A 24,664-nucleotide genomic window follows, 5' to 3' on the forward strand; every position below is an offset into this window, starting at 1 on the left:
ACTTCCACATCTTGCACTAGTTCAAGGAGTCACAAACCCTATTGTTGGTAAGACAAGGGACAAGGTAACCTAAAAGATTTCATGGACATCATCTTGTGTGTGCATCACTCTATGTCTATGGATATCCTTGTTTGTTCCTTGTGGGACTAACCCATGTAGGTATTGAAAGTGCAATTCACTCAAATGGATAGCTCCAAGTGATCTACATCAACATTGAGCATCCACATCTTCGACATCTACATGAATTCATCATCGACAAAACCCGAGGTTAGTTCATCCCTCTAAGGGGGGATATCACATCTAGGGGGAGCTTTACTCTAAGACATGAGCTAAAGCAACTCTAAAGATGTGAACACAACACTACTTTATGTAAAAGTGGTAACCCCACTTGAGCTTAAACGATGAGTATGACCTGTGATCAAGTGTTCTCACTTGACTCCTAAGTCAATATACTCATATATAGATGACCTTGTCATCGCAAATTGCTTGATAGATGCTAGAATTGGTTGTGCATGCCTTGTCACATATTTCATTTACCATCTTATTGTGTGAGCATGCTGGTTGCATATTTTACTCATTCGAGGACATCCACTTGTTGTTTTGATTGTTTGGTTTTATTTCCTTTTGCCAAGTGGATGGACAAGAATGCCTAAGAACCTCCTCTAGCTATCTATGCTTTTCTCGTCTCAAACTCTATTCATGCTACATCACAAAATTTTATCAAGTCAGATTCAAACCACTCTGTGTGAGGAGCGCTCGGAGTCCCCGATTCGTCATAGACTTAAACTTCCAAAACCTCTTTATGATTCTCGGTCTGACCGATACTCCACTTTCAGTCCTACCGAGATCATTAAGTTGATCTAGGTTTTCGATCTCGGTGCAACCAATTTGAACCTTTCGGTCACACCGACTTTCAGTAACTGCTTGCAGTTATGAATCTCGGTGCCACCGAGTTGTTCCACTCGGTCACACCGACAGGGTCGGGCTATATATAGTCACGGGCAAAAATTTGGAAATTTCTCCGAACCCCTTCGCCCGCGCGATAGCCTGCTCTGCCAACGTGGTCTCCGGATCGTCTCCTCACTGCCAGCCGCCTCCAGTCACTGGTCTCCATCGCCGTCAACAGAATTCTACCCCACCGTTGCCGCCGTAGCGAGTCTCCGCCAAACTAGGGTATGGACTCGATCTTTGTGCTATTCTCCAATTTGATTCTTAGCACATTGTGATCATCGTGATTCTTGCCACGATTGAAACACTCCTATCTAGTCAATGCGCTCGTAGATTAGGTTTGATTTGAAAATTTTAGGGTTAGGTTTCCGCCAAAACCATCTCGGACCCACCGAGTTGAAAAATTCGGTCCCACCGATTTAGCTCATGCCATTGCACAAGTGAGACTCGGTCTGACCGAGAATTACTTATCGGTGTGACCGATTTTGGAACTTTGTGAAACCCTAGCAGTCTCGGTGCCACCGAACTGTGACTCGGTCTGACCGAGTTCACTAGTTTAGGTGCCAAAACTGCTTCGGTATCACCAAGTTTAAAAATCGGTAGATCCGAGATGATTTCAGTGGGAAACTAAAACCAAGTTTTTGGATCACTCTTTTGCAAAAATCTCTGCATTTTGTGATGCTCATCTATTCTACCTCATCTATAAACTATTCACAGGGTCAGCAGTCAGCTTGTTCATCATGTCAGACCAAAGTGACAGCCAGAATGTGTCAGAACAGCAAGTGCACATGAGTGAGGGCACTAGTCCCTCAAGTTCTTCAGATGATGGCAGCAAAAGTACTCCTAGCAATTTGCCCAAAGCTGCCACCAGACAGAGGAAGAAGAGAACTTCAGATTCTGAGGATGAAGATTATGTGGCAGAAGAGAAAGCCACATCAAAGAGAGTTGAGTCAGCTCAAGGCACAAAGCCAAGGATGAAAATCAAAAGGCCAGCAGGCAGGCAGCCTATGCCAAAGGCCAGAGCCTCAACCAAGATTCCTAAGAAGTCCACTCCCATAGAGCCAGTTGCTACTGAAGGCAAGAAAAGGAAGGAAAGGGTCAAGAAGACCGTAGCCAGAGTGCTTGGAAAGGCTTCCATCATGGAAGAAGAGGAAGAAGAAGAGGTTCTTGTACCAGCACCTAAGGCACCTAAGCTTATGGGTGATGCTATGAAGACAGGGGCTGCTGCATCTAAGCCCAAAGAAGCACCCAAAGCTGCCTCCAAGCCCAAGTCTGCACCAAAGAGAAATACAAGAAGCATCCCAGCTGCTGAGAAGAACAAGGCCCCAGTGCCTGAAGCTGCAGAAGAAGATGATGAAGAGCAAGTACTCAGAAAACTCAAGCCCAAGATCCCAGACCACAACGATGCTCATCCTGTGGCTGAGGATATGAAACTCAGGAGAGACTCAGGGCTCAGGAAGTGGAGAGAAGCAGACCCGTATGCTTCAAGGAGAAGAACTGCTGTTGACTACAGATTTCACACCAAGGAACAGCAGGACTTCTATGAGATAGTGCTGCTTGATAAGAAGCCAATAGTCTGTGATATGAGATGGGTTGACTGGCAGTACATCAAGGACAACGAAGAGTACTACCCTGGAGTGCATGACAACTTTAGTGCTTGTGGAGTTGCAGACTTTGTTGGGAAGAAGCTCACAAAGTGGAACGATGAGCTCATTATGCAATTCTACTCCACATCACACTTCTATCCAGATGGAAGGATTACATGGATGTCTGAAGGTACGAGGTACCAATCTACTGCTGCTGAGTGGGCACAGCTCATAAATGCCCCAGAGGAGCATGAGGATGACTTGGATATCTATTCCAAGAAGAAGATGGATCATAACTCTATGTCCAACATGTACAAGGAGATTCCAAATGAAGCACTTGACACTTTCAAATTTGGCTCAGTGCATTATCTTCTGTCAGGGCTGCCAACTATAAATTGGATACTAAGGCACACCTTATTGCCCAAGTCTGGAGATCACAAGATGATCAGAGGCCACGCGATCAACTTGCTACATGTATTTGATGTACCTCAGAAATTCAAGGTCATGAGCCTCATGGTAGAGACAATCAAGAGGACAGCAGCAGACCAGAAGAGGAGCTGTGGATATGCCCCACAGATTCAGGAGCTCATCAACTCCAATATGGGCATGGGCATATACTTGTTGGACAAGGAACACTTGCCCATCCGTCCAGATTTTGAGGACAATCAAGTTGTCATGACTGAGAATGAACCATCGTCTGCACAAGCACAAGCAAAGAAGGAGAAGGCAAGGAAGGAGAAAGCTGCCAAGATGCCTACTCAAGAGGAGGCATCTGAGTATTTCTTGAAAACCAAATAAGAGCAGCTTGGTTACCTGATTGCATCCACCCTACGGATTGAGAAAGGACTAGCCACCCTAACTCAAAACCAGGCAAGCCTAGAGAGAATCATGGAACAAAAGTTCTATGACTTGGATGTCAAGGTGACAGAGATTCAGACTGTAGTGAAGCAGCTCCAAGATGATATGCAGGAGAGGAAAGGGAAGACAACCACTGATGCCTTTGCCAGAGTGCCACGAGGTCCGAGGTCATCTGCAGTGCCAGTTCCTGACACAAGAGCAACTGCCTCAGCTCCAGCCGTAGTACCAGCCCAACCTGCTCCAGCGTCTACTTCAGCTCCAACTCCAGCGTCTACTTCAGCGTGTACGGAAGCCTTCGTCCTTGGAGTGCTCCGGACTCCACCACCACCAGAAGATCAAGCCTGAGCGTCGATCTAGCACTATGCATTTTCTAGGAACATTTTGGTAACTTGTTGCCAAAGGGGGAGAAAAATGTATAGATCATAGGCTGAGAGAGAGAGTGTTGCTTTTTTCTCTCTTGCTTTATTTGGTGGTTTTTCGAACTTTGTATGCTTTTGAGTGCTTGAGATACTATGGCATTGCTCGTGAGACATTGATGATCATGTGTTTGATCATAAGCTACACTTAATGCTTGCTCAATGCTATTATCTTATCTATCTTATGTGATCATTCACTTTTCTTGGTGATGAGTGCATGTATTTCATTCTTATCATTTTAAGCGCTCCACCAAGATGTATGTGACATGGAAGAGTAACCCATGACTCTAACTCCTTGTGCATTTGCAGTCCAAAGCAAATTTTAAATATGCACAAATTTAGGGGGAGCTCTTACTTATCACATACTTCTCAAAGCGACGATATATTTCATGCTTATTATCTTTCGTCGAAGCTTTGATCTATATGTTGTCATCAATTACCAAAAAGGGGGAGATTGAAAGTGCAACTATCCCTTGGTGGTTTTGGTAATTCATAACAACATATAGCTCATTGAGCTAATGCTATTCCAAGATGATTATTCCAGGAAAGCTCAATGATTGGCATGGCATGGATGTGAAAGTGGAACCCTCAAAATGCTAAGGACAAAGGATTGGATCAAGCTCAAAAGCTCAAGACTCTTCATTTCATATTTTAGTGATCCAAGATCACATTGAGTCCATAGGAAAGGCCAATACTATCAAGGAGGGATGAGGTGTTGCTTAATGAGCCTCTTGCTTCATGTGCTTAGTGATATGCTCCAAAACCCTCAACTACTTTCCCATATCCACATATGACCTAAACCCTAAGCCAAACTCGGTCCTACCGATTCTTTCTATCCGGTGCCACCGAGTTTCACTTGTCATAAGCCACTGCCAAACCCTAGCAATTCGGTTCTACCGATAGGGATCTCGGTCTCACCGAGATGGGATTGCAAACTCTCTGTTTCCCTTTCGTAACTTTTCGGTCTCACCGAAAGAGCGAATCAGTCCCACCGAGATTGCAATGTAAATTCAGTGTTTCCTTTTTGTAACTTTTCGGTCTCACCGAAAGAGCAAATCGGTCCCACCGAGTTTGCCTGACCAACTCTCTGGTTAGCTAATTACCAAATTCGGTCTCACCGAGTTTGTGTAATCGGTCTCACTGAGATCACGTTATGCCCAAACCCTAACCATATCGGTCCTACCGAGTTGCATGTCAGTCCCACCGAAAATCTCTAACGGTCACTAGGTTTATATTTTCGGTCTGACCGAGTTTGTTGATTCGGTCCCACCGAGATTGGAAAACTGTGTGTAACGGTTGGATTTTGTGTGGAGGCTATATATACCCCTCCACCTCCTCTTCATTCATGGAGAGAGCCATTAGAAAACATACACAATTCCAACTCATATGTTCTGAGAGAGAACCACCTACTCATGTGTTGAGACCAAGATATTCCATTCCTACCATATGAATCTTGATCTCTAGCCTTCCCCAAGTTGCTTTCCACTCAAATCTTCTTTCCACAAGATCCAAATCCTATGAGAGAGAGTTGAGTGTTGGGGAGACTATCATTTGAAGCACAAGAGCAAGGAGTTCTTTACCTACACACCATTTGTTACTTCTTGGAGAGTGGTGTCTCCTAGATTGGCTAGGTGTCACTTGGGAGCCTCCGACAAGATTGTGGAGTTGAACCAAGGAGTTTGTAAGGGCAAGGAGATCGCCTACTTCATGAAGATCTACTGCTAGTGAGGCAAGTCCTTCGTGGGCGATGGCCATGGTGGGATAGACAAGGTTGCTTCTTCGTGGACCCTTTGTGGGTGGTTGCTTCTTCGTGGACCCTTTGTGGGTGGTTGCTTCTTCATGGACCCTTCGTGGGTGGAGCCCTTCGTGGGCTCGCGCAACCGTTACCCTTTGTGGGTGGAGCCCTTCATGGACTCGCGCAACCGTTACCCTTTGTGGGTGGAGCCCCCCGTGGACTCACGCAACCGTTACCCTTCGTGGGTTGAAGTCTCCATCAACGTGGATGTAGGATAGCACCACCTAGCCGAACCACGGGAAAAACATCCGTGTCTCCAATTGTGTTTGAATTCTCCAAACCCTTCCCTTTACATTCTTGCAAGTTGCATGCTTTACTTTCCGCTGCCAATATACTCTTTGCATGCTTGCTTGAATTGTGTGATGATTGCTTGACTTGTCCTACAATAGCTAAAATCTGCCAAGAACTAAAATTGGGAAAAGGTTAAGTTTTTATTTGGTCAATTAGTCTAATCACCCCCCTCTAGACATACTTTCGATCCTACAAGGTGCCGGAGTGTGCCGTAGGGGGCGTGACGGCAGAGGAAGAGCTCATCGTGAGCAGACTGCCGCAGCGCTCGACGTAGCTTGAGGTGCGGCAGAGAGAGAGAGAGAGAAGAAGAAGCAGTGGGGAGGTGGGACGCGTGTGCTCTGCCGTTTCCCCTCCTCCCCCTACTTATAGCCCAGTGGGCTGCGAAGCCGAGGGGGCGGTTGTGGGATTTACAGCGCCCACTACTCCACGCCCACCACGTTATCGCGCAAAATTACTGCACGCGGTAATTCCGTGGGAACCTCAACCGCCCCCCACGGCCGCAGCGGATCCGCTCGCGTGCCGAGGCGTGGTAGTGGCGGGCCCCGCCTGCAAACATGTCCCATCTCACGAATGGGTAGGCGGGCTAGCCCGGCCACTGGTTGCCACGCGGTGGGCACGGAATGGGTGGCGGTCAGGAAGCTTAGCTCACACGCTACTGAGTTCCCGCCGGGGAATTCAAAAGCATTTTTGAACAAGTCAAGGTCTGACGACTCCGACTCCTACCAGTCGGCCCAGTAGAAGTCAAACGAGGTCTCACCTCAAGCACTCAGAGAAAGAAACTGTTGAGGCTCCTCGGCTGATCGTCCGTGGCGCCTCACCAGCTTCGGGGACTACTGTCGGAGTAATGGGCCACGGGTAGGCTAACCCGAGGCCCAGAACCTTTCAAGACATCGGGGCTGACTGCACCCCTCAAGACACCAGAATGGAGATCCGCCTTCCAGAGGCCGGCTAAAGGAATAGCCGACTGCCCGCATGCGGCCGAGTCCTGGAGGCGAGGTCAAGACGGGCCGACTCCCGCCTGGCGGCTCCCAGAGAAGCCGGCCATGGGGAGTCGGCCCACGACACCAACAAAGCCCATACCCTCATCAGGGGGGATGGAACTGGGAGTGGCAAAAGTAAAGCCCACTCTCTCCCCTTTTTATGGGATGGCTAGGCCATAGTGCGCCGTACCAATGAATATCTCTGTCTGCGAGGCACTGTTGTCGTGCCATCCCTGACATCAACAACAGTGGGCGGAGTCCTGCACCCACGACGGCCTGTCGGTACGGTCCACGGATGATGGGCCCTAACAGACAGCGAGAGTCCAAAAGACGGCAAGAGGGCCACCAGTCGGACCCGAAGGGAGCCGGCCCCCGGAAGTCGGCCTGCCCCTCCCATGGGTCCCACACGCCATTAACCAGATGAGACGGGGAGTGGCTATAGTAATCGCCCGCCAGGTGGCGGAGCTGTAGCCACGACCCCATGACCAAGCCTGCATCGTTAGAGGCACGACTACAGGAATCGGCAGCCGGCAAGACCCGCAAGCGGCGGGTACGGCCTGTCAGCTCCGTACCAGACCATTTGGCAGGGCCCACCAGCCGGCGGGCCCCAGTAGTCGGCAGAAAGGCCGGCAGGCGAAGAGACTGACGACTGGGCCCTGCGCCCAGTCGGTTTACCATTGTACCCCTGGGGGTAGGCCTATATAAACCCCCCAGGGCACCCATGCAAAGGGTTCCGATCCATTAGAACTAGACCAGACCTTAGAGAAGGAGGAGAGCTGGCCTAGTCTCCTCCTGTCCACAGATACAGCTCGAGGAGCACCATTGTACTGACTTTGCCTTAGTGATCATGCGGAGACCCCGCAGAGCAGGACTAGGGGTGTTATCTCCTAGGAGAGTCCCGAACCTGGGTAAAGTTCACCGGCGTTCGTATCTACGCCTCATCCCGTTTCTAGGCACCGACGACGTTTTACTCACCCCCACCATGATAAGCCATCCATTGGCATATGTCGCACCCAACCCCTGACACCAAGCTCGCACCACACCTCCAACGCAGATTGGTGTGGACCTGGGTATCCCTGCGGAGAAGCTCACTATGGATCCGCTTATGGAGGATCCTTCCTCTGCTCAGGAAAAATCCTCAGATGTTTAGCCCTCGGTGTATGAGCTGGGTGTGGCCGGCCCCTAAATAGACTAGTTATCGTAGGTTTAAATTTAGTCATGTTCTTTCTGGGTCTGTAATCATGGATTGTCCTGCTACCTTTCTTTTGGGTTGTCTTTGTGGATGTCTGAACTGCTTTATGTGCTGCCTGCTATGTGGGCATGCTTTTGTTACTGTTAAAACTATGTTTAATGGATAATCGATCTACTAGAAGCTGGCGTGTGTTATGTTGGAATGTCCGGGGCCTTAATTCTGATGATCGTCAGCGTGTTGTTCATAACAAACTGGATGAAAGTCTGGCTTCTGTTGTTTGTTTGCAAGAGACAAAAATGGAGTGTATGGACTCCCGATTTGTTAAAAAGTTTTGCCCTCATCATTTTGACTCTTTTGCTTTCAGTCCGTCAATCGGTGCCTTTGCTAGGGATGAGTTCGTTCATTGATTATACAATCTCACCATCCCTTCATCTGAAAATTGGCTTGTCTTGGGAGATTTTAATTATATTAGATCCATTGAGAACAGAAATATTCCTGGTGGGGATGCGAATGACATTTTTGTCTTCAATGATATTGTTGGCCACCAGGGCCTTCTGGAACTGCCTATCAAAGGAAGATCATACACTTGGTCTAATAGGCAAGATTGTCCCTTACTGGAGCAGTTGTACTGGTTTTCTACCTCTGCAAATTGGATAACTTGTTACCCTTCCACCCAGGTGCTGCCCCTTGCTAGGACCACCTGGGATCATGTGCCATGTGTTGTGGCCATTAATACTTCTATTCCTAAGTGTAACATCTTTCGCTTTGAGAACTATTGGGTTGAGTTGTAGAGTTTATTGGACTGTGTTTCTGCTTCTTGGGCTTCTACATCCAACAAATCTCACATTTCAGTCATTATTGCTGACGAATTTAAATCTCTGAGGAGAGATCTTAAGAGTTTCACACAAATATTTCCAAAATGAAATCCCTCATTGCCAAGTGCAACAAGGTGGTTTTGATTCTGGACTGCTTGGAGGAACTGAGGCCTCTTTATAGGCATGAATTTAACTTCTGTAATGTGGTTAAACTGCACATAGAACATCTCCTGCACCTACACTTTCTGTACTGGAAGAAGAGGTGTACCATCAGGTCTATCAAAGTGGGGGAAGAGAATACTAAATTTTTCCATGCTATGGCTTCTAAGAGATATAGAAATAACTCCATTTCTTCTTTGAGGCTAGCTAATGGTACCATTGCTTCTAATCATGATCAAATGGCTGCTGCTATTTGGCAGAATTTTAAAAGTAGGATGGGCAATAGTTCTGGCATTGATATGTCTTTTGATCTTTCTTCAATATTGGTCAGGGTGGATGGTCATGATTCCCTCACTAAACCTTTCAGCAAGGAGGAGATGGATAACACTGTCAAAGGTATGCCCATTGACAAATCCCCTAGGACAGGTGGCTTTAATGGTCTTTTCTTCAAGAAATGTTGGCCCATAATCAGTAAGGATTTCTATTAGCTAGCCAATTCTTTTCATGAGGGGCTGCTAACCTTGAAAACATCAATTATTCCTACATTACTCTGGTTCCAAAGAAGAGATCTCCTGAGTTTGTTAATGATTTTAGGCTTATCTCTTTGATTGGGATGGAAGTTAAATTCCTCTCTAAAATGGCAGCAAATAGAATGTAGTTTGATATCATGAAATGTATTCATAAGAATCAGTATGGCTTCATCAAATCAAGAACTATTTAGGACTGTGTTGCCTGGACTTTGGAGTATATCCATCAATACCATCAGTCCAGAAGGCCTATTGTGATTCTCAAGTTGGATTTTGAGAAATCTTTTGATTCTATTAAGCATGAGGCTTTATCCCAAATCCTGAGGCACAAGGGCTTTAATGAGAAATGGATTCTTTGGGTCAAACAGTTCTTAACAACAGGAACTTCCTCTGTCCTTCTTAATGGTGTCTCTGGTAAGCAATTTGCTTGTAAGAAGGGTGTTCGGCAGGGTGATCCCCTCTCCCCACATTTATTTGCCATTGCAGTAGATTTGCTTCAGTATGTGGTGAATGATATGCACTCCAAAGGTCTCCTGCAGCTTCCAATCCCTTGCCATGACAAGGATTACCCAATCATCTATTATGTTGATGACACACTCATCATTTTGCCTGCTGATGAGTCTCAGTTGCTGTCCTTGAATAAAATGTTGCTCTTATTCTCCAAGTCTACTGGGCTGCATGTTAACTATCACAAAGCTTCTATGCTGCCTATAAATGTGGACTCTGTGGAAATTGCTAGGCTTGCTGCTGTGTTTGGTTGTGTGGTTGGCACTCTACCTTTTGCTTATTTAGGTCTTCATGTGGGTACCACCAAGCCTAAGATTCCGGACGTAATGCCTCTGGTGAACAGTATGGAGAGGAATCTATCTGTTAGTTCTTTTTTCTTACTCATGGTGGAAGGTTGCAGTACCTGACCTCTGCTTTGTCCTTTGTGCCCATTTTTTCCTTTGCAGTCTGGACCTTCCTCCTGGTATTTTGAAACAGTTGGAAAGAATTTAGAGGCAATGTCTTTGGAGGAAATATGGGCATGATTCTGGTCAGTCCTTGGCAGCTTGTAGGCTTGTTTGTAGGCCCCAAAATAGGAGAGGTCTAGGTATTCTCAACTTGGAACTTCAAAATGAGGCTTTGCTCCTCAAACATGCTAGTAAATTCTATAACAAAGTGGATGTGCCTTGGGTGCAACTGATCTGGAATACTTATTATCATGAGAGAGTGCCTCATGCAACTATTCTCTATGGTTCTTTCTGGTGGAAGGATATCTGTAAACTGATGGATAAGTTCAGGATGGTATCTGCAGTGCATGTCAACACGGGAGATACTGTTCTCTTCTGGTCTGACTCTTGGGTTCTTGGGGACACCAACACACCCCTAGACTAAAGGTTTGCAAGACTCTTTTCATATGAAATTGATCCTCTTGTGTCTACTGCTGAAGTCTTTGCTTCTGATGAGATTTCCTCACTATTCCACATGCCCCTATCTGAGAGAGGTTTTGGAGAGCTCCAATCTTTGCAGAACCTACTTCTTCACTCCAAGCATAATCTGGAGTTAATGGTATATGGGTTTGGAACGAAGATGGAAAGGGGTATACCGCCAAGAAATATTATACCTTCTTGCACAAGAATATTGTGTCCAACCCTCTTCTATCTTGGGTGTGGGCTAGTTGTTGCACCATGAGAATTAAGTTTTTTGCATGGATGCTGATCATGGAAAAATTAAACACCCAGGATATGTTGGAAAGAAGACACTAGCATGTCTCTAATTCAAACCTCTGCATTCTGTGCCCCACATGCTCCAAGGAGGACAGAGATCACCTATTTTTCCAATGCAATTTTAGTTGCAGAGTCTAGAATTATCTTCAAATCTATTGTGCGGTAGGTGATGATATGGTTGCTATTGCTTATCATGCCCGAAGAGAGTTTCCAAACCTTTCTTTACATAAGTGGCTTTCCTTGCCTGTTGGAACATTTGGAATGCTAGAAATGACAGGGTCTTTAGAAATATCAGACCCTCCTTTAGAAGGTGGAGGGCCAGATTTATTTTAGATATTTCTCTTTTGGCTCATAGGATTAAGCCTAAGTTTAAAGAGGAGCTTCTTAAATGGATTTCTTTTTTGCCACATTGAAGTGAGACTGTTCTCTTTTTCTTTTTTCTTTTGGGTATTTTCGACCTTGTAAAGAACTGTACATTTGTAACCTTATGTTATAATAAATAATTTGCCGTGGGGTCCGTACCCTGCAGTTTCAGGTCAAAAAAACCTAACCCTCGGTCAGTGTGGGGATTTCTAGTTAGAAATCATGGTGCCACATCAAAGTTGTTCCATTGTTACTCAAAAAACACACCTCTCCATACATAGTTTGGGCCACACACATGGAGTGGTTGTCTTCGGGCACTAGCTACTTGCGTGATTATTGGCGAGCTAGCTCATCTCTGGGGTCGCATGGACGGCCATCACTTTTACCAACAACAAGAGAGAGGTTGTACGACCAAGGTGGATTATTCTTGGTCCATTTTGTGATCCATCTTGGTGAGATATGCCTCTCTGACCTGCCAACTGAAAGTGTGTATGTCTGGGGGGGAGGGGGTTGCTACTTCACACTTTGCTAGGTGAACCTCGGTTGGGGGGCATGCATTCATAGCTTAGGATTCCCTTCATGGCGACACGAGGGGGCTGCTAGCTACATCGCACTTTGCTAAGTGAACCTCGGTTGGGGGGGGGAGGGGCATGCATTCATAGCTTAGGATTCCCTTCGTGCCGACACGAGGGGGGGGGCATTCATAGCTTAGGATTCCCTTCGTGCCGACACGAGGGGGGGCATTCATAGCTTAGGATTCCCTTCGTGCCGACACGAGGGGGGGGCTGCTAGCTACTTCGCACTTTGTTAGGTGAACCTCGGTTGGGGGGGAGGGGGCATGCATTCATAGCTTAGGATTCCCTTCGTGCCGACATGAAGGAGGTGTGGGCAAGAAATACCGTGCGCTTTGCGAGAGAGGTGCCACATCGAAGTTGCATTTGGTATTTTAAAATCAAACCACCCTTTTGATACATAAATTTGGTCCACATGCAAGTGTGTTCGTGTTCTGACCCTCTCCCGCATCATTTTTCGCCAAATTTATGAACATTAGACAAGTCGGATGACGCAACATACACGGTTCACTCAAACTAACCGTGTGCCACGCCGGTGCCACTGTCATGCACACATCCGCATAGTACATTGGGCTCCACGAGCCTCCCCCTCCCAAAAATATTTGCCCGCCTCGAGGGTTTTTCTGTTTCATGACACACGGTTGTTATCTCTGGACCGTGTGCTATGTTTATTGTTCCCAATCCCACTTGCATCCTTAGAAAATATCTGCTTGCATCGAGGTTTTTTTTGTTACATAACACATGGTTGTTATCTCCGGACCGTGTGTGCTGCACTATCATCAAAATTTTCAATAGCCCGGCATTGCACTCCCACGTTTGACTCCCGCTGTAACACCCCGGATGTAACTTTCCCAATTTGTACTCCAACTCTTGCCATTTTCGGCGTTAAGTTAATTTATTTCCTCGGGTTCGGGTTCTTTGTCTCCGTGTGTTCTTGTCGTTGTCATGCATCTCATATCATGTCATCATGTGCATTGCATTTGCATACGTGTTCGTCTCATGCATTCGAGCATTTTCCCCGTTGTCCGTTTTGCATTCCGGCGCTTCGTTCTCCTCTGGTGGTCATTTCTACCTTTCTTTCTTGTGTGGGGATTAAACATTTCCGGATTGGACCGAGACTTTCCAAGTGGGCTTGGTTTACTACCGGTAGACCGCCTGTCAAGTTTTGTATCATTTGGACTTCATTTGATACTGCAACGGTTAACCGAGGGACCGAAAAGGCCTCGTGTGTGTTGCAGCCCAACACCCCTCCAATTTGGCCCAAAACCCACCTAACTCTGCTCCATCATCTAGAGCGTTCAATCACGATCGCGTGGCCGAAAACCGCACCTCATTTGGTCTCTCCTAGATCCCTCTACCTCTATTTAAAGGACCCCTCCGTTTTCGGATCTCCTTCCTCCCCGAAACCCTAAAAAAATCGCCCCTCCGCCGTCGGACGTGTCCGTAACCGTCGGACACGCCCGCGCTGCCGCTCCCTACCACCCAGGAGCCGCCACGTGGCCTCCTGCCGCCGCCCACCGCGCGGGCCCGCTCGGCTCGTGGCCGGCCCCCGCGGCCCGAGCCGCCATCCGCCGCCGCCGCCGAGCCAGGCCGCCTCCCGGTCCACGCGCCGCCGCCGCCTCCCGCCTGCCCGCGCCGCCGTCGCCGCCCAGCCGCCTCCTGCCACACGCACCCGCGGCCACCTCGACTTCCGTGCACGCCTCGCTCGCCTCCTCGTTGCCCCGGTCGTCGCCGGTAAGCTCCGGCCGCCCCGTCCATCTCCAACTCCGGCGAACCCCTCCAACTCCGGCGAACAGTGCAGATCCGGCGATCTCCTCGATTTCCGCGCCGGGTCAAACCCTAGATCTCGGGGTAAAATTTCTTCTAAGTCCTCGGATTTGCAGATCCATATGCTCATGTTCGCGGCTCCGTTTAGCACTTTTGTCATTTTTGCCATGATTATTGTGTGCATGATATGCCCTGATGCTCTACATGTGTTTTGTTAAGGGTTTTGTCATTTTTCCAGAGGTGCAACCCATGTATTTTTAGGATGTGTGTGGTGACTTGTGCAAGCTTGCAAAGTGGTGCACTTGCTAGTTCTTTATATCGTTTTCAAGCGATTTCATCTCATCTTTCCAGTGGCACACTTGGATTTCCAAGTTGAGGCCAGGTTCATGCATTTCCTGTCATATCTTGCATTTTGCATCCCGCATCGCATCCCGCATAGCATATCATCTTTGCATTGTGTTGTTTGAGTTGCACGTGGTTGATTGTGCCCTTGTTGCTTGTTTGTCTTGTTTGGGTAGAGCCGGGAGACGAGTTCGCTAACGAGGAGCCCGTTGAGTTTGCTTTCGAGGATCCAGTCAACTCTGACAACTGTGCAGGCAAGATGATCATACCCTCGAAATCACTACTATCTTTGCTATGCTAGTTTGCTCGCTCTTTTGCTATGCCAATGCTACGATGCCTACCACTTGCTTGCAAGCCTCCCAAATTGCCATGTCAAACCTCTAACCCTCCATTGTCCTAGCAAACCGTTGATTGGCTATGTTACCGCTTTGCTCAGCCCCTCTTATAGCGTTACTAGTTGCAGGTGAAGATCGGAGGCCGTTCCTTATTGGAATATTTATTTACTTGTTGGGATATCATTATATTGCTATGTTGTCTTAATGCACCTATATACTTGGTAAAGGGCGGAAGGCTTGGCCTCTCGCCTAGTGTTTTGTTCCACTCTTGCCGCCCTAGTTTCTGTCATATCGGTGTTATGTTCCCGGATTTTGCGTTCCTTACGCGGTTGGGTTATAATGGGAACCCCTTGATAGTTCGCCTTGATTAAAGCTTTTCAGCAATGCCCAACCTTGGTTTTACCATTCGCCACCTAGCCTCTTTTTACCTTGGGTTTCCGGAGCCTGAGGGTCATCTTATTTAAACCCCCCCGGGCCAGTGCTCCTCTGAGTGTTGGTCCAAACTAGAGTCCTGTGCAGCGCCCCCTCGGGGAAACTCGAGTTTGGTTTTAGTTGTATGGAGAGCTCATCTGAGTGTGCCCTGAGAACGAGATATGTGCAGCTCCTATCGGGATTTGTCGGCACATTCGGGCGGTGTTGCTGGTCTTGTTTTAACCTGTCGAAGTGTCTTGAGTAACCGAGATACCGAGTCTGATCGGAACGTCTTGGGAGGAGGTCTATTCCTTCGTTGACCATGAGAGCTTTTCATGGGCTAAGTTGGGACTCCCCTGCAGGGATTGAACTTTCGAAAGCCGTGCCCGCGGTTATGGGCAGAAGGGAATTTGTTAATGTCCGGTTGTAGATAACTTGAAGCTTAATTTAATTAAAATGAATCAACTGAGTGTGTTACCGTGATGGCCTCTTCTCGGCGGAGTCCGGGAAGCGGACACGGTGTTGGAGTAATGTTTGCGCAGGTAGTTCTCTAGTTTCTCGCTCGCGCTTTGCCTCCTCTTCTCGCTCTCTTTTGCGAATAAGTTAGCCACCATATTTGCTAGTCGCTTCCTGCAGCTCCACATATTTTTACCCTGTCACACCTTTAAGCTTAAATAGTCTTGATCGTGAGGGTGCAAGATTGCTGAGTCCCTGTGGCTCACAGATTACTATTACACCAGATGCAGGGACTGATGTTTCCGCTGCAGCAGACACGTATGAGCTCAAGTGGGAGTTCGACGAAGACTCTCAACGTTACTATGTTTCCTTTCCCGATGATCAGTAGTGGTGCCCAGTTGGGGGTGATTGGGACCGTGTCGCATGTTGGGTTCTCTTTTATTTTGGCGCCGTAGTCGGGCCATGAGTGTTTGGATGATGTAATGATATTTATGTACTTGATTGACGTGTTAAGTGTAAGCCAACTATGTTATCTCCCCTTTATTATTCATATTACATGGGATGTTGTGAAGATTGCGTAACTTGCGACATATGCCTTCAATGCGATCATGTCTCTAAGTCGTGCCTCGACACGTGGGAGCTATAGTTGCATCGAGGGTGTTACACCCGCCTAGTAAAATTTTCAGTACCCGCGTCATTTCCTCAAACACCCCCTCCACACACACGCGCAACACACACACATACACACACACCTCTTTGGGCGTGCGCACACACACACCCCCCTCCCTCGCTCGAAACCCTAGCAAGGTCACCGCCGCCGCAAGGCCTCCATTGTCAACATCTACCGGTTTGCCCGTGCAGCTTAAACACCGATCTCCATACCCAGGCCACCCTGAGTTTCTTAGATGACGCCTACCAAACGCCCCTTTCCCACAGATCCCCATCTGGATCCCCCACTCTAGAGCGTCACAGTGTAAGCCTGGCTACGCTTCCCATGGAGCTCGAGGAGCGACAGGCCCAAAATAGATGTATAGCGGTCTCTTCGCCCGACGTCGCCGAGGAAGGTAATGACCATTACTGGCGGCAGGCACTCAAGCAGCGGGCTAGAGTATGCTGGCATGTCTCGGCCGCCGGCTACGACATCGAGGTCATCGACAGCGACGACCTGAGACGGGCTATGTCATAGGTTAAGTGGCCCACCCCAACCCCTCGGGTTCAACCGCCGTCGATCTCATCCATGGCCCCGCCGCTGATCTCCTCTGGCTCGCTTTCAACAATTTGCCATTCTACATCGCCATCGAGCCCCTTTTGTCATTTCTGAAGGACACGTTCTGCGAGGCTGGCTTGGGACCCACAACTTCCAAGTCAGACCTCATCGACGGTGACCACGAGGAGGTCACCCTCTTCGGCTCTTCCAAGGGGAAAGAGCCCATCTGCTCTTCCAAGGGGAAAGAGCCCATCTGCTCTTCCAAGGGGAAAGCACCCGACTGCGACATCAGGGAGGGCACCCTGCAGTCATGCTCTTCCAAGGGGAAGGAGCACATCTGCGACAACATGGAGTGGATCTAGGGTCCGTGCTCTTCCCACGGGAACGAGCCCATATGTGACAAGTGAGGAAACCCATGATTTGCCGTGCTTCTTCACAGGGGTAAACCCATGATTTGTTTTGTCGAGTCCCTTTTATAGTGTAGTGAGAATATGTCTAGTTTTAATTGCTATATCTGGTTGTTTGCAGTATGCTTTGTTTATTTCAGTTGTTCACAATGTGATGCTCTATATGTGCACTTATTTACTGTGCAGTACATTTCATCAATCCAGTTTTAAACATACCGATAGGAATGCATATATTTTCTTGCTGTTAAGCCTGTTATAGCTAGCATATGCCTCTTTTAAAGTTTTTTTATTGTTCAGTTGTTTGTAGTTAGCATATGTCCAGTTTCAAATGCTATCTTTGGTTGTTCGTAGTATGCCTTGTTTATTCTAGTTATTCACAATGTGATGTTCTACATGTGCAAGTATGAACTATGGAGTTCAATTTCATCAATACCAGTTTCAACAATACCACTATGAATGACTACATTTGGTTGCTTCATCTTGTAGTTAACACGCCTTTGCATTTTTATTTAACAATAACGAGTGTACTTAGACTGGCACAATACTAGTTTGAATGACTATGTTTGCTTGTTGTTAAATGTTAGGCCTGTTGTAGTTAGCGCACCTTTCCACTTGTTTTGCTTTACTAGCGTGCTTAAACCTGCACACTTAAGCTATCTTTTGGAGATTATTTTGTCTGCCATGGATAATTTTGGTTGATGTTTAGCCTGTTGTGCTTAACATGCTTCTCGATGTACCTACACGTGACAATTTTGGGAACGACTGTTGTTTTCCATCGAGTTTAGTTTCATCCCATGGCTTATATCTGCTCACTGTTCAGGATATCGGTAGCTGGTACCATATAAGGCCGGCGGCTGATAAGGGACTAATCGGTGAATCGGACTTTTAACTGAATATATCTACAACCCATTTATCGTTAGGTTAACTAGGGCCATATGTAATATATCTGAGGCTACATAGCAACATGCACTGTACTTAATGTCTAAATATGCAATCCTAGGCTACATAGCAACAAGGAAGAGTGTTACATTAGTGTTCTAATGAAGTCTAGATATACGTAGAAGAGCAGCAGCAGCAACAACAACAACACATCCCTATTTGGATACTCAACTTAGCTAGAGGTTAGAGTTAGTTTCTAGCTCAATACTAACCCTGAACTAACTCCATCCAAAGAGTTCTTTGCATGGCAGGGTTATATTGATAATAAATGCACTAGGAGGACTAGCTCCAATTAGCACCTCCTAGGTTGGATAGTTTTTTTGGGTGGGTTATAGATGCAACTAGCTCAAACTAGCCCTCATGTTTACATATACTTTAGGGGTATTTGAGCCAGAACTAGCTCAAACTAACTGTAACCCATGGATACAACAACAGTTAGTCAGCCGATAATTTGTAAGAATGCACTAAACTCCTTCCGGCCCATAATATAAGATGTTAATTCATCTAATATGTGAGTATATTGGATGTTATAAGGTACTCCCTCCATTCCTAATTATTCGTCTTTTTCGAGATTTCAAATGGACTACCACATACGGATGTATATAGACATATTATAGAAGAGTGTTGTACTACATCATTATGCAATTGCTGTTTAGCTTCTAATATTAACTTGGTGCTTTTAGGTACATATGTCATTGTTAAAGATTCGCGCTTTGACACTTTCTGCGTATGTGGCAATGAGATATCGGTGAACCAGCATCAAGTGAGGAAGCTGATAAAGATTGTTAGTAAAATGGGTCCAAAGATGGCAATTAAACTATTTGTTTACACTTTATCCAAGACAACAGCAAACTGCATGATGGTAAGTAAGAACTCTGCAGCCTTCTTTTTACTGCCCATAATGAGTTGTGTTAGATGACAACATCTGAATCTTTTTCCTTTGCAGTGGTTGCCAAAGCAGTTTACTCAAGATTACCTCTCAAACTATATGATTGCTGGGCATGCAAAGTTTAAAGTATTTCTTCCAGAACACGATGATTATCTAGATGTTTTCATGAAGACCGTGAAGGATGGGCAGTCGACCATCACAAGGGGTTGGACTAGAGTTATGCTTTCCTTCTGCATGGAGGAGGGCACAATATGGGCATTCCGCTTCATGTTGCTCAGCAACCAGAATATATTTCGCCTCTTTCTTTACTGTCTTTAATAGTACAAGTATATAACTGTAGTTCATCATTCTTTATTTGGTTCTTATGTAATTCTTGAACATATGTACCTATGAACCGAATAATGCATTGGTTGTTTGAACCTGATGGATATGAATAAAGTTGTATCATACATTCAAATTCAAATTCAAATCTGGTACAATTTGAAATAGTATCAACTAAATTACAGTGAAATTATGCTCTCCGGGTTGTTACGGCACACACGTTGGTAAAACACAAACGTTTGCGATATACACCATAATCCGAGACGGTTCACATAGAGGAAACGTGTGCATGCATGCACACAGTTATCGTTTGCAAAGCGTGTGTGATGTCAGACAATATCATAGACGCTGTTGGCAAACTAAGCGTTTGTGTTAGTTGCCTTATTGCACACGATTCTCAACCATGAACTGTTTTTGATGAAGTATGCATCGTAAATGTTGCACCCCAGAATAGCGTGTGCGATAGTTGTCGTGTACGACTATGTTACGACGGTCCGACATTTCGTAATCCTGTCCGACACTCGTACAACGATTAGCAAATCTTCTTAACAGTAAACCGTTTGTGATGGGCCGCGCATCATACATGTTCTATAGTAGTGAACCGTTTGTGATGGGCTGCTCATCGTAAATGTAGCACCACAGAATACCGACTACAATGGCAATTCGAGCAGAAACAAGTAGGAGTACTGTAGGGGCCCTATCCCCGACGGTTTCTTGGTTGTGTGGGAAAGACCCCCCTATCTCCCACACTCACGTCACGATGGTTCCAAATGCCGTCGCGTAACGGGGTTAAAACCGTTTGTATAGCACCGACGTGCACCAGTGTGGGTTGTAAGCAATCTTGATGGCACTCACGTTGTCGCAGTAGAGAGACACGCTCTTCATATTGATGCCATAGTCCTTGAGGGTTTGCTTCATCCACAACAATTGAGCACAACAAGAACTAGCAACAATATACCCAGCTTCAGCTATAGACAATGATACGCAGTTCTGCTTCTTTGAGGACCGACATACAAGGATCGTCTGAGGAAATGGCATGTGCCTGATGTTGACTTGTGATCCACTCGATCACCAGCATAGTCAGAGTCAGAATATCCAATGAGATGAAAAGCCAAGCCCTTGGGATACCATAATCCAAGTGTTGGAGTGTGAGCTAGATATCGAAGAATATGTTTCACACCCTTGTGGTGTGATTCCTTCGGTGTAGCTCGAAAGCGGGCACACATGCAAACACTAAGCATAATATCTGGCCTAGGTGCACATACACTACAAAGAAAGACACATCCGTGACATTTTGGGCTGAACGAATTTTTTTTCTGTCATACTTATGACACTTCTATGATGATAATTGTGACAACACCCGGTATCATCATAGATGTGGTGGGGTCCTACTTCTATGATAAAAAATCATGACAGAAAATGGACTTTTCGTCCTGGGCGGGCCAGAGACACGGCTGCATGACATTCTTTGGGTCGTCCATGACGGAATAGACTATGGTATAAGCAAGGGCGAGGAAAATATGGGGGAGTTCCGGGTTACGGTGGGTGGTCGGGGGCGAAGCGATGCGCGTTTCTCTCGGACGTACGTGCGTGTTTGCGAGGCAGTGCGCTCTAACTGAACCTGAGCGAGGCGTTGGGCTCTAACTGAACCCGAGCGATTGCACTACAGGCTACGCGTTACTGAACCCGAGTGATTCCTTCGCTACTGCTTCTAACTGTAGCCGATCGAACACTGCTGCTCCTTCCCTTGATGAACTATCAGTATTGTTGGGGGGTTTGGATGAACAGTTGCTGGTGGGGGGTTGGATGAATAGGGCCCCGTGGTAGTAGAAGCCCTTGCCGCTAGATGAACAGGGCCATGATCGATCGAGCCTGTGGATGAACATGACTCCATGGAGGGGTGGATAAAAAGGACCCCGTGGAGGGCTGGATGAACAGGACGATCCCGTGGAGGGCTGGTTGAACAGTAGTCGGTGGAGGGCTGGATGAAGAGTAGCCCGTGGAGGGGTGGTTGAACAGGACCCCGTGGAGAGGGCTGGTTGAATAGTAGCCACCGTGGAGGAGCGCGCGGTGGAGGCTGGATGAACAGGAGCCTGTGGATGAACATTCGTAGGTGGAGGCTGGAGGAGGTCGACGCTGGATGAACAGTAGCCGTGGAGGCAGTCGATGGTGGATGAACAGTAGCCCGTGGAGGCAGTCGACTGTGCATGAACAGTAGCCCATGGAGGCAGTCAACGGTGGAGATGAACAGTATCCCGTGGAGTCCCATTTTGCGGTACGCACACCCCTCGTCATGAACATGACCCCTGTTTCGACTGTAGCGCTCTAACACAAGTCTGTTTCCTCAGTTTTGCGGTATGCCATACCCATCCCGATCAACAGGACCCCGTTTCCACCATAGAAGGTTGCTTCCTCTATTTTGCGGTACGCCAGACCCCTCCTGATGAACAGGATCCCGTTTTGACTATGTCCGATCGAACACAAGGCCGTTTCCTCCGTTCTGTGGTACGCCAGGCCTCGTTTCCATTGGTTGTTCCATCCAAGATGGTTGGCTCCCGATGGACACGACGATGCATTCCGTTCCGACCCAGCCGATTGCCTCCCATGATCACGACGACAGCGCAGCTTCTCCGTCCCGACCCAGACATGTACACGAGCCCTAGCCGTACGTATGCGCGAGTAGGCATTTGAGACCCCGCCCGTATGTACGTACGATGTTGTATTTTCTTTCTTGCACCCTGGCTGATGTACGTATGGGTACATGCTACGTGCGCGCCTCTACATCGACCAATATGTACGTACACTTTTGCGACCAGAATGACAATGCTACGTACGCATCGACCAGGTGGGTCCCGACTGTCAAGCACTTCCTTGCGTGTGAAGCTGTAGCTGGTGGGTCCCAGCAGTTAGGGGGATAATCATTTTTTGCCCGTAATTTGGACGCACTTCCTTGCATGCGGAGATGTAGCTGGTGGGTCCCAGCAGTCAGGGGGGAAACATTTTTTTAACGAAATACGGTGGTCCGTCCGGTGGGTCCCTGTTGTCAGGTGGAGGAATAATTATTTTGCGCGTAATAAGGAGGCACTTCTTTGCTACAGCCGTGGACTCAGCTGTCAGCTTCTCCACGTACTTTACTCTTCCGATGGAAGTCGGTCGTTGACTAGATTGACCACACCGCGCCGAGAGCACCAAGGCCTAGGAAGGGGCGACGCGTAGCCAGGGAAGACGCGGAAGTGGATGCCTGTCGGTGTCAAAGCCGGCGGATCTCGGGTTGGGGGTCCCGAACTGTGCGTCTAAGGTCGATGGTAACAGGAGACAAGGGACACAATGTTTTACCCAGGTTCGGGCCCTCTCTATGGAGGTAATACCCTACGTCCTACTTGATTGATATTGATGAATATGAGTATTACAAGAGTTGATCTACCTCGAGATCGTAATGGCTAAACCCTAGATGTCTAGCTTGTATGTCTATGATAATGAATTCCCTTCCTCTCTGGACTACGTCCTCCGGTTTACATAAGCGTCGGGAGGATCTAGGGGTACACAAGGTGGGTTACAAAGAAAGGAATCGACATATCCGGTCGCCAAGCTTGCCTTCCACACCAAGGAGAGTCCCATCCGGACACGGGTGCAGTCTTCGGTCTTTGTATCTTAACAGCCCATCAGTCCGGCCCATGACTAACAGGCCGGACGCCCGAGGACCCCTTAGTCCAGGACTCCCTCAGTAGCCCCTGAACCTGGCTTGAATGACAAGGTATCCGACTTGTTGATCTGTCTTCTACATTGCAAGGCGGGTTCCTCCTTCCGAACTCCCAAACAGTCCTTAGATGTACCGATGTGTCCGGACCTGTAACTCACACCACACACAACCGTAGAGAGAATATACTATTTCACGAATGCAATATGGTTACAACTTATTTATAACATGACATCACGTCTGCCTGGTCACTATATAGAACCTTTTTGTCTGCCATCCCGTATTACGAGATGCCATTTCCATTGGCACGTCTTGTCAAAGCAGAGATCATGTCCCCTTATTACGAGATTCCCATCAATATAGGCGTTGGTAACCCAACCGTGCCATTTACACAGCCCTTGGGAATAGGCGAGTTTTAAGGCGAGTAGGGAGGCATTTGATATTCGCGGCCTTTATAAGGGGACGAGGATTCGTCCTCACTCACCCCTGCCTTCTCCTTCCTCTGCCCATCCATTCTTGAGCTCCAGCGCCCAAGCCCTAGCTTCCCCCGCCGGAGAAAACACTCCCACCATGTCCGGATCCGGAGCTGCTGGCAAGTGGATGGCTTCCTCTGTTAAGAAGAAAGACATCAAGGACCTTCGAGAGGCCGGATACTTGGCCAAGGAGATCATTCACCATCTCCCGGCCGAAGGACAGATCGTGCCTACCCCCGAGCCCCATGAGATGGTTGTGTTTCTCACACATTTCGTCCGTGGGCTGGGATTCCCTCTCCACCCATTTGTCCGTGGACTGATGTTTTACTACGGGCCAGACTTCCATGATTTAGCCCCCAACTTTATCCTCAACATCTCAGCATTTATAGTCGTTTGCATGGCCTTTCTCCATATCCCGACTCACTTTGGCCTATGGCTGAGGACTTTGAATGTAAAGCCGAAGGTGGTGAGGGGCCAACAAGTAGAGTGCGGAGGCTCCATGGTGGGAAATATGCCCAACGTCACATGGCCTGAAGGCTCCTTTGTGGAGATGGTGAAGGGGTGGCAGTCGGGGTGGTTCTACATCACCGAACCGCGCAACACCAACTGGGCTGCGGTCCCCGAATTTCGATATGGAGCTCTGCTGCGGCTTACCTCCTGGGAAGAGAAGGGCCTTGCCTGGGGCTCTTTGAGCGAGCTGACTGGGCTCCAGACGTGCGTTCAGAACATGATAACCAAGAGCATCAAACTTTTCAACTTGATCCAGGTTATGCTCATCCGCCGGCTCCTTCCGTGCCAACGCCGGACTTACTATTTGTGGAAGTTCGATCCGACCAAGCACCAGATGCTACTAGAGCTCTTCGCACAACGAACAAAGATGTCTAGAAAGTGCTCTTCAAGGCCAGTGAGACACCACCGCCCACGACCGAAGATCGTGGGCTCATCTTAAAACGCCAAGCCAATTCGGTAAGTTCTTTCATGTATTCAAGGTATAGCCTTTATTGGCATATTTTTAGAAGGAGTCTAAGCCTTCATATCCATTTCTAGGCCTGGATCGACATAGCGGGGTGGATTAATTGTCCAGCTGCACTACCCGAAGATGAGGAAACCCCACTCCTAACGAAGATGCTATTTCCGGCGCCTTATGATGTACCGGAGAAGAAGGTCAAGAAGACGGCCAAAGGGAGCAGGAGCGGCCTCCACCGAAAG

Source organism: Triticum urartu, chromosome 3A (assembly GCF_056163025.1).
Source record: "Triticum urartu cultivar PI428250 chromosome 3A, HENAU_Tu73, whole genome shotgun sequence".
NCBI classification, from domain to species: Eukaryota; Viridiplantae; Streptophyta; class Magnoliopsida; order Poales; family Poaceae; genus Triticum; species Triticum urartu.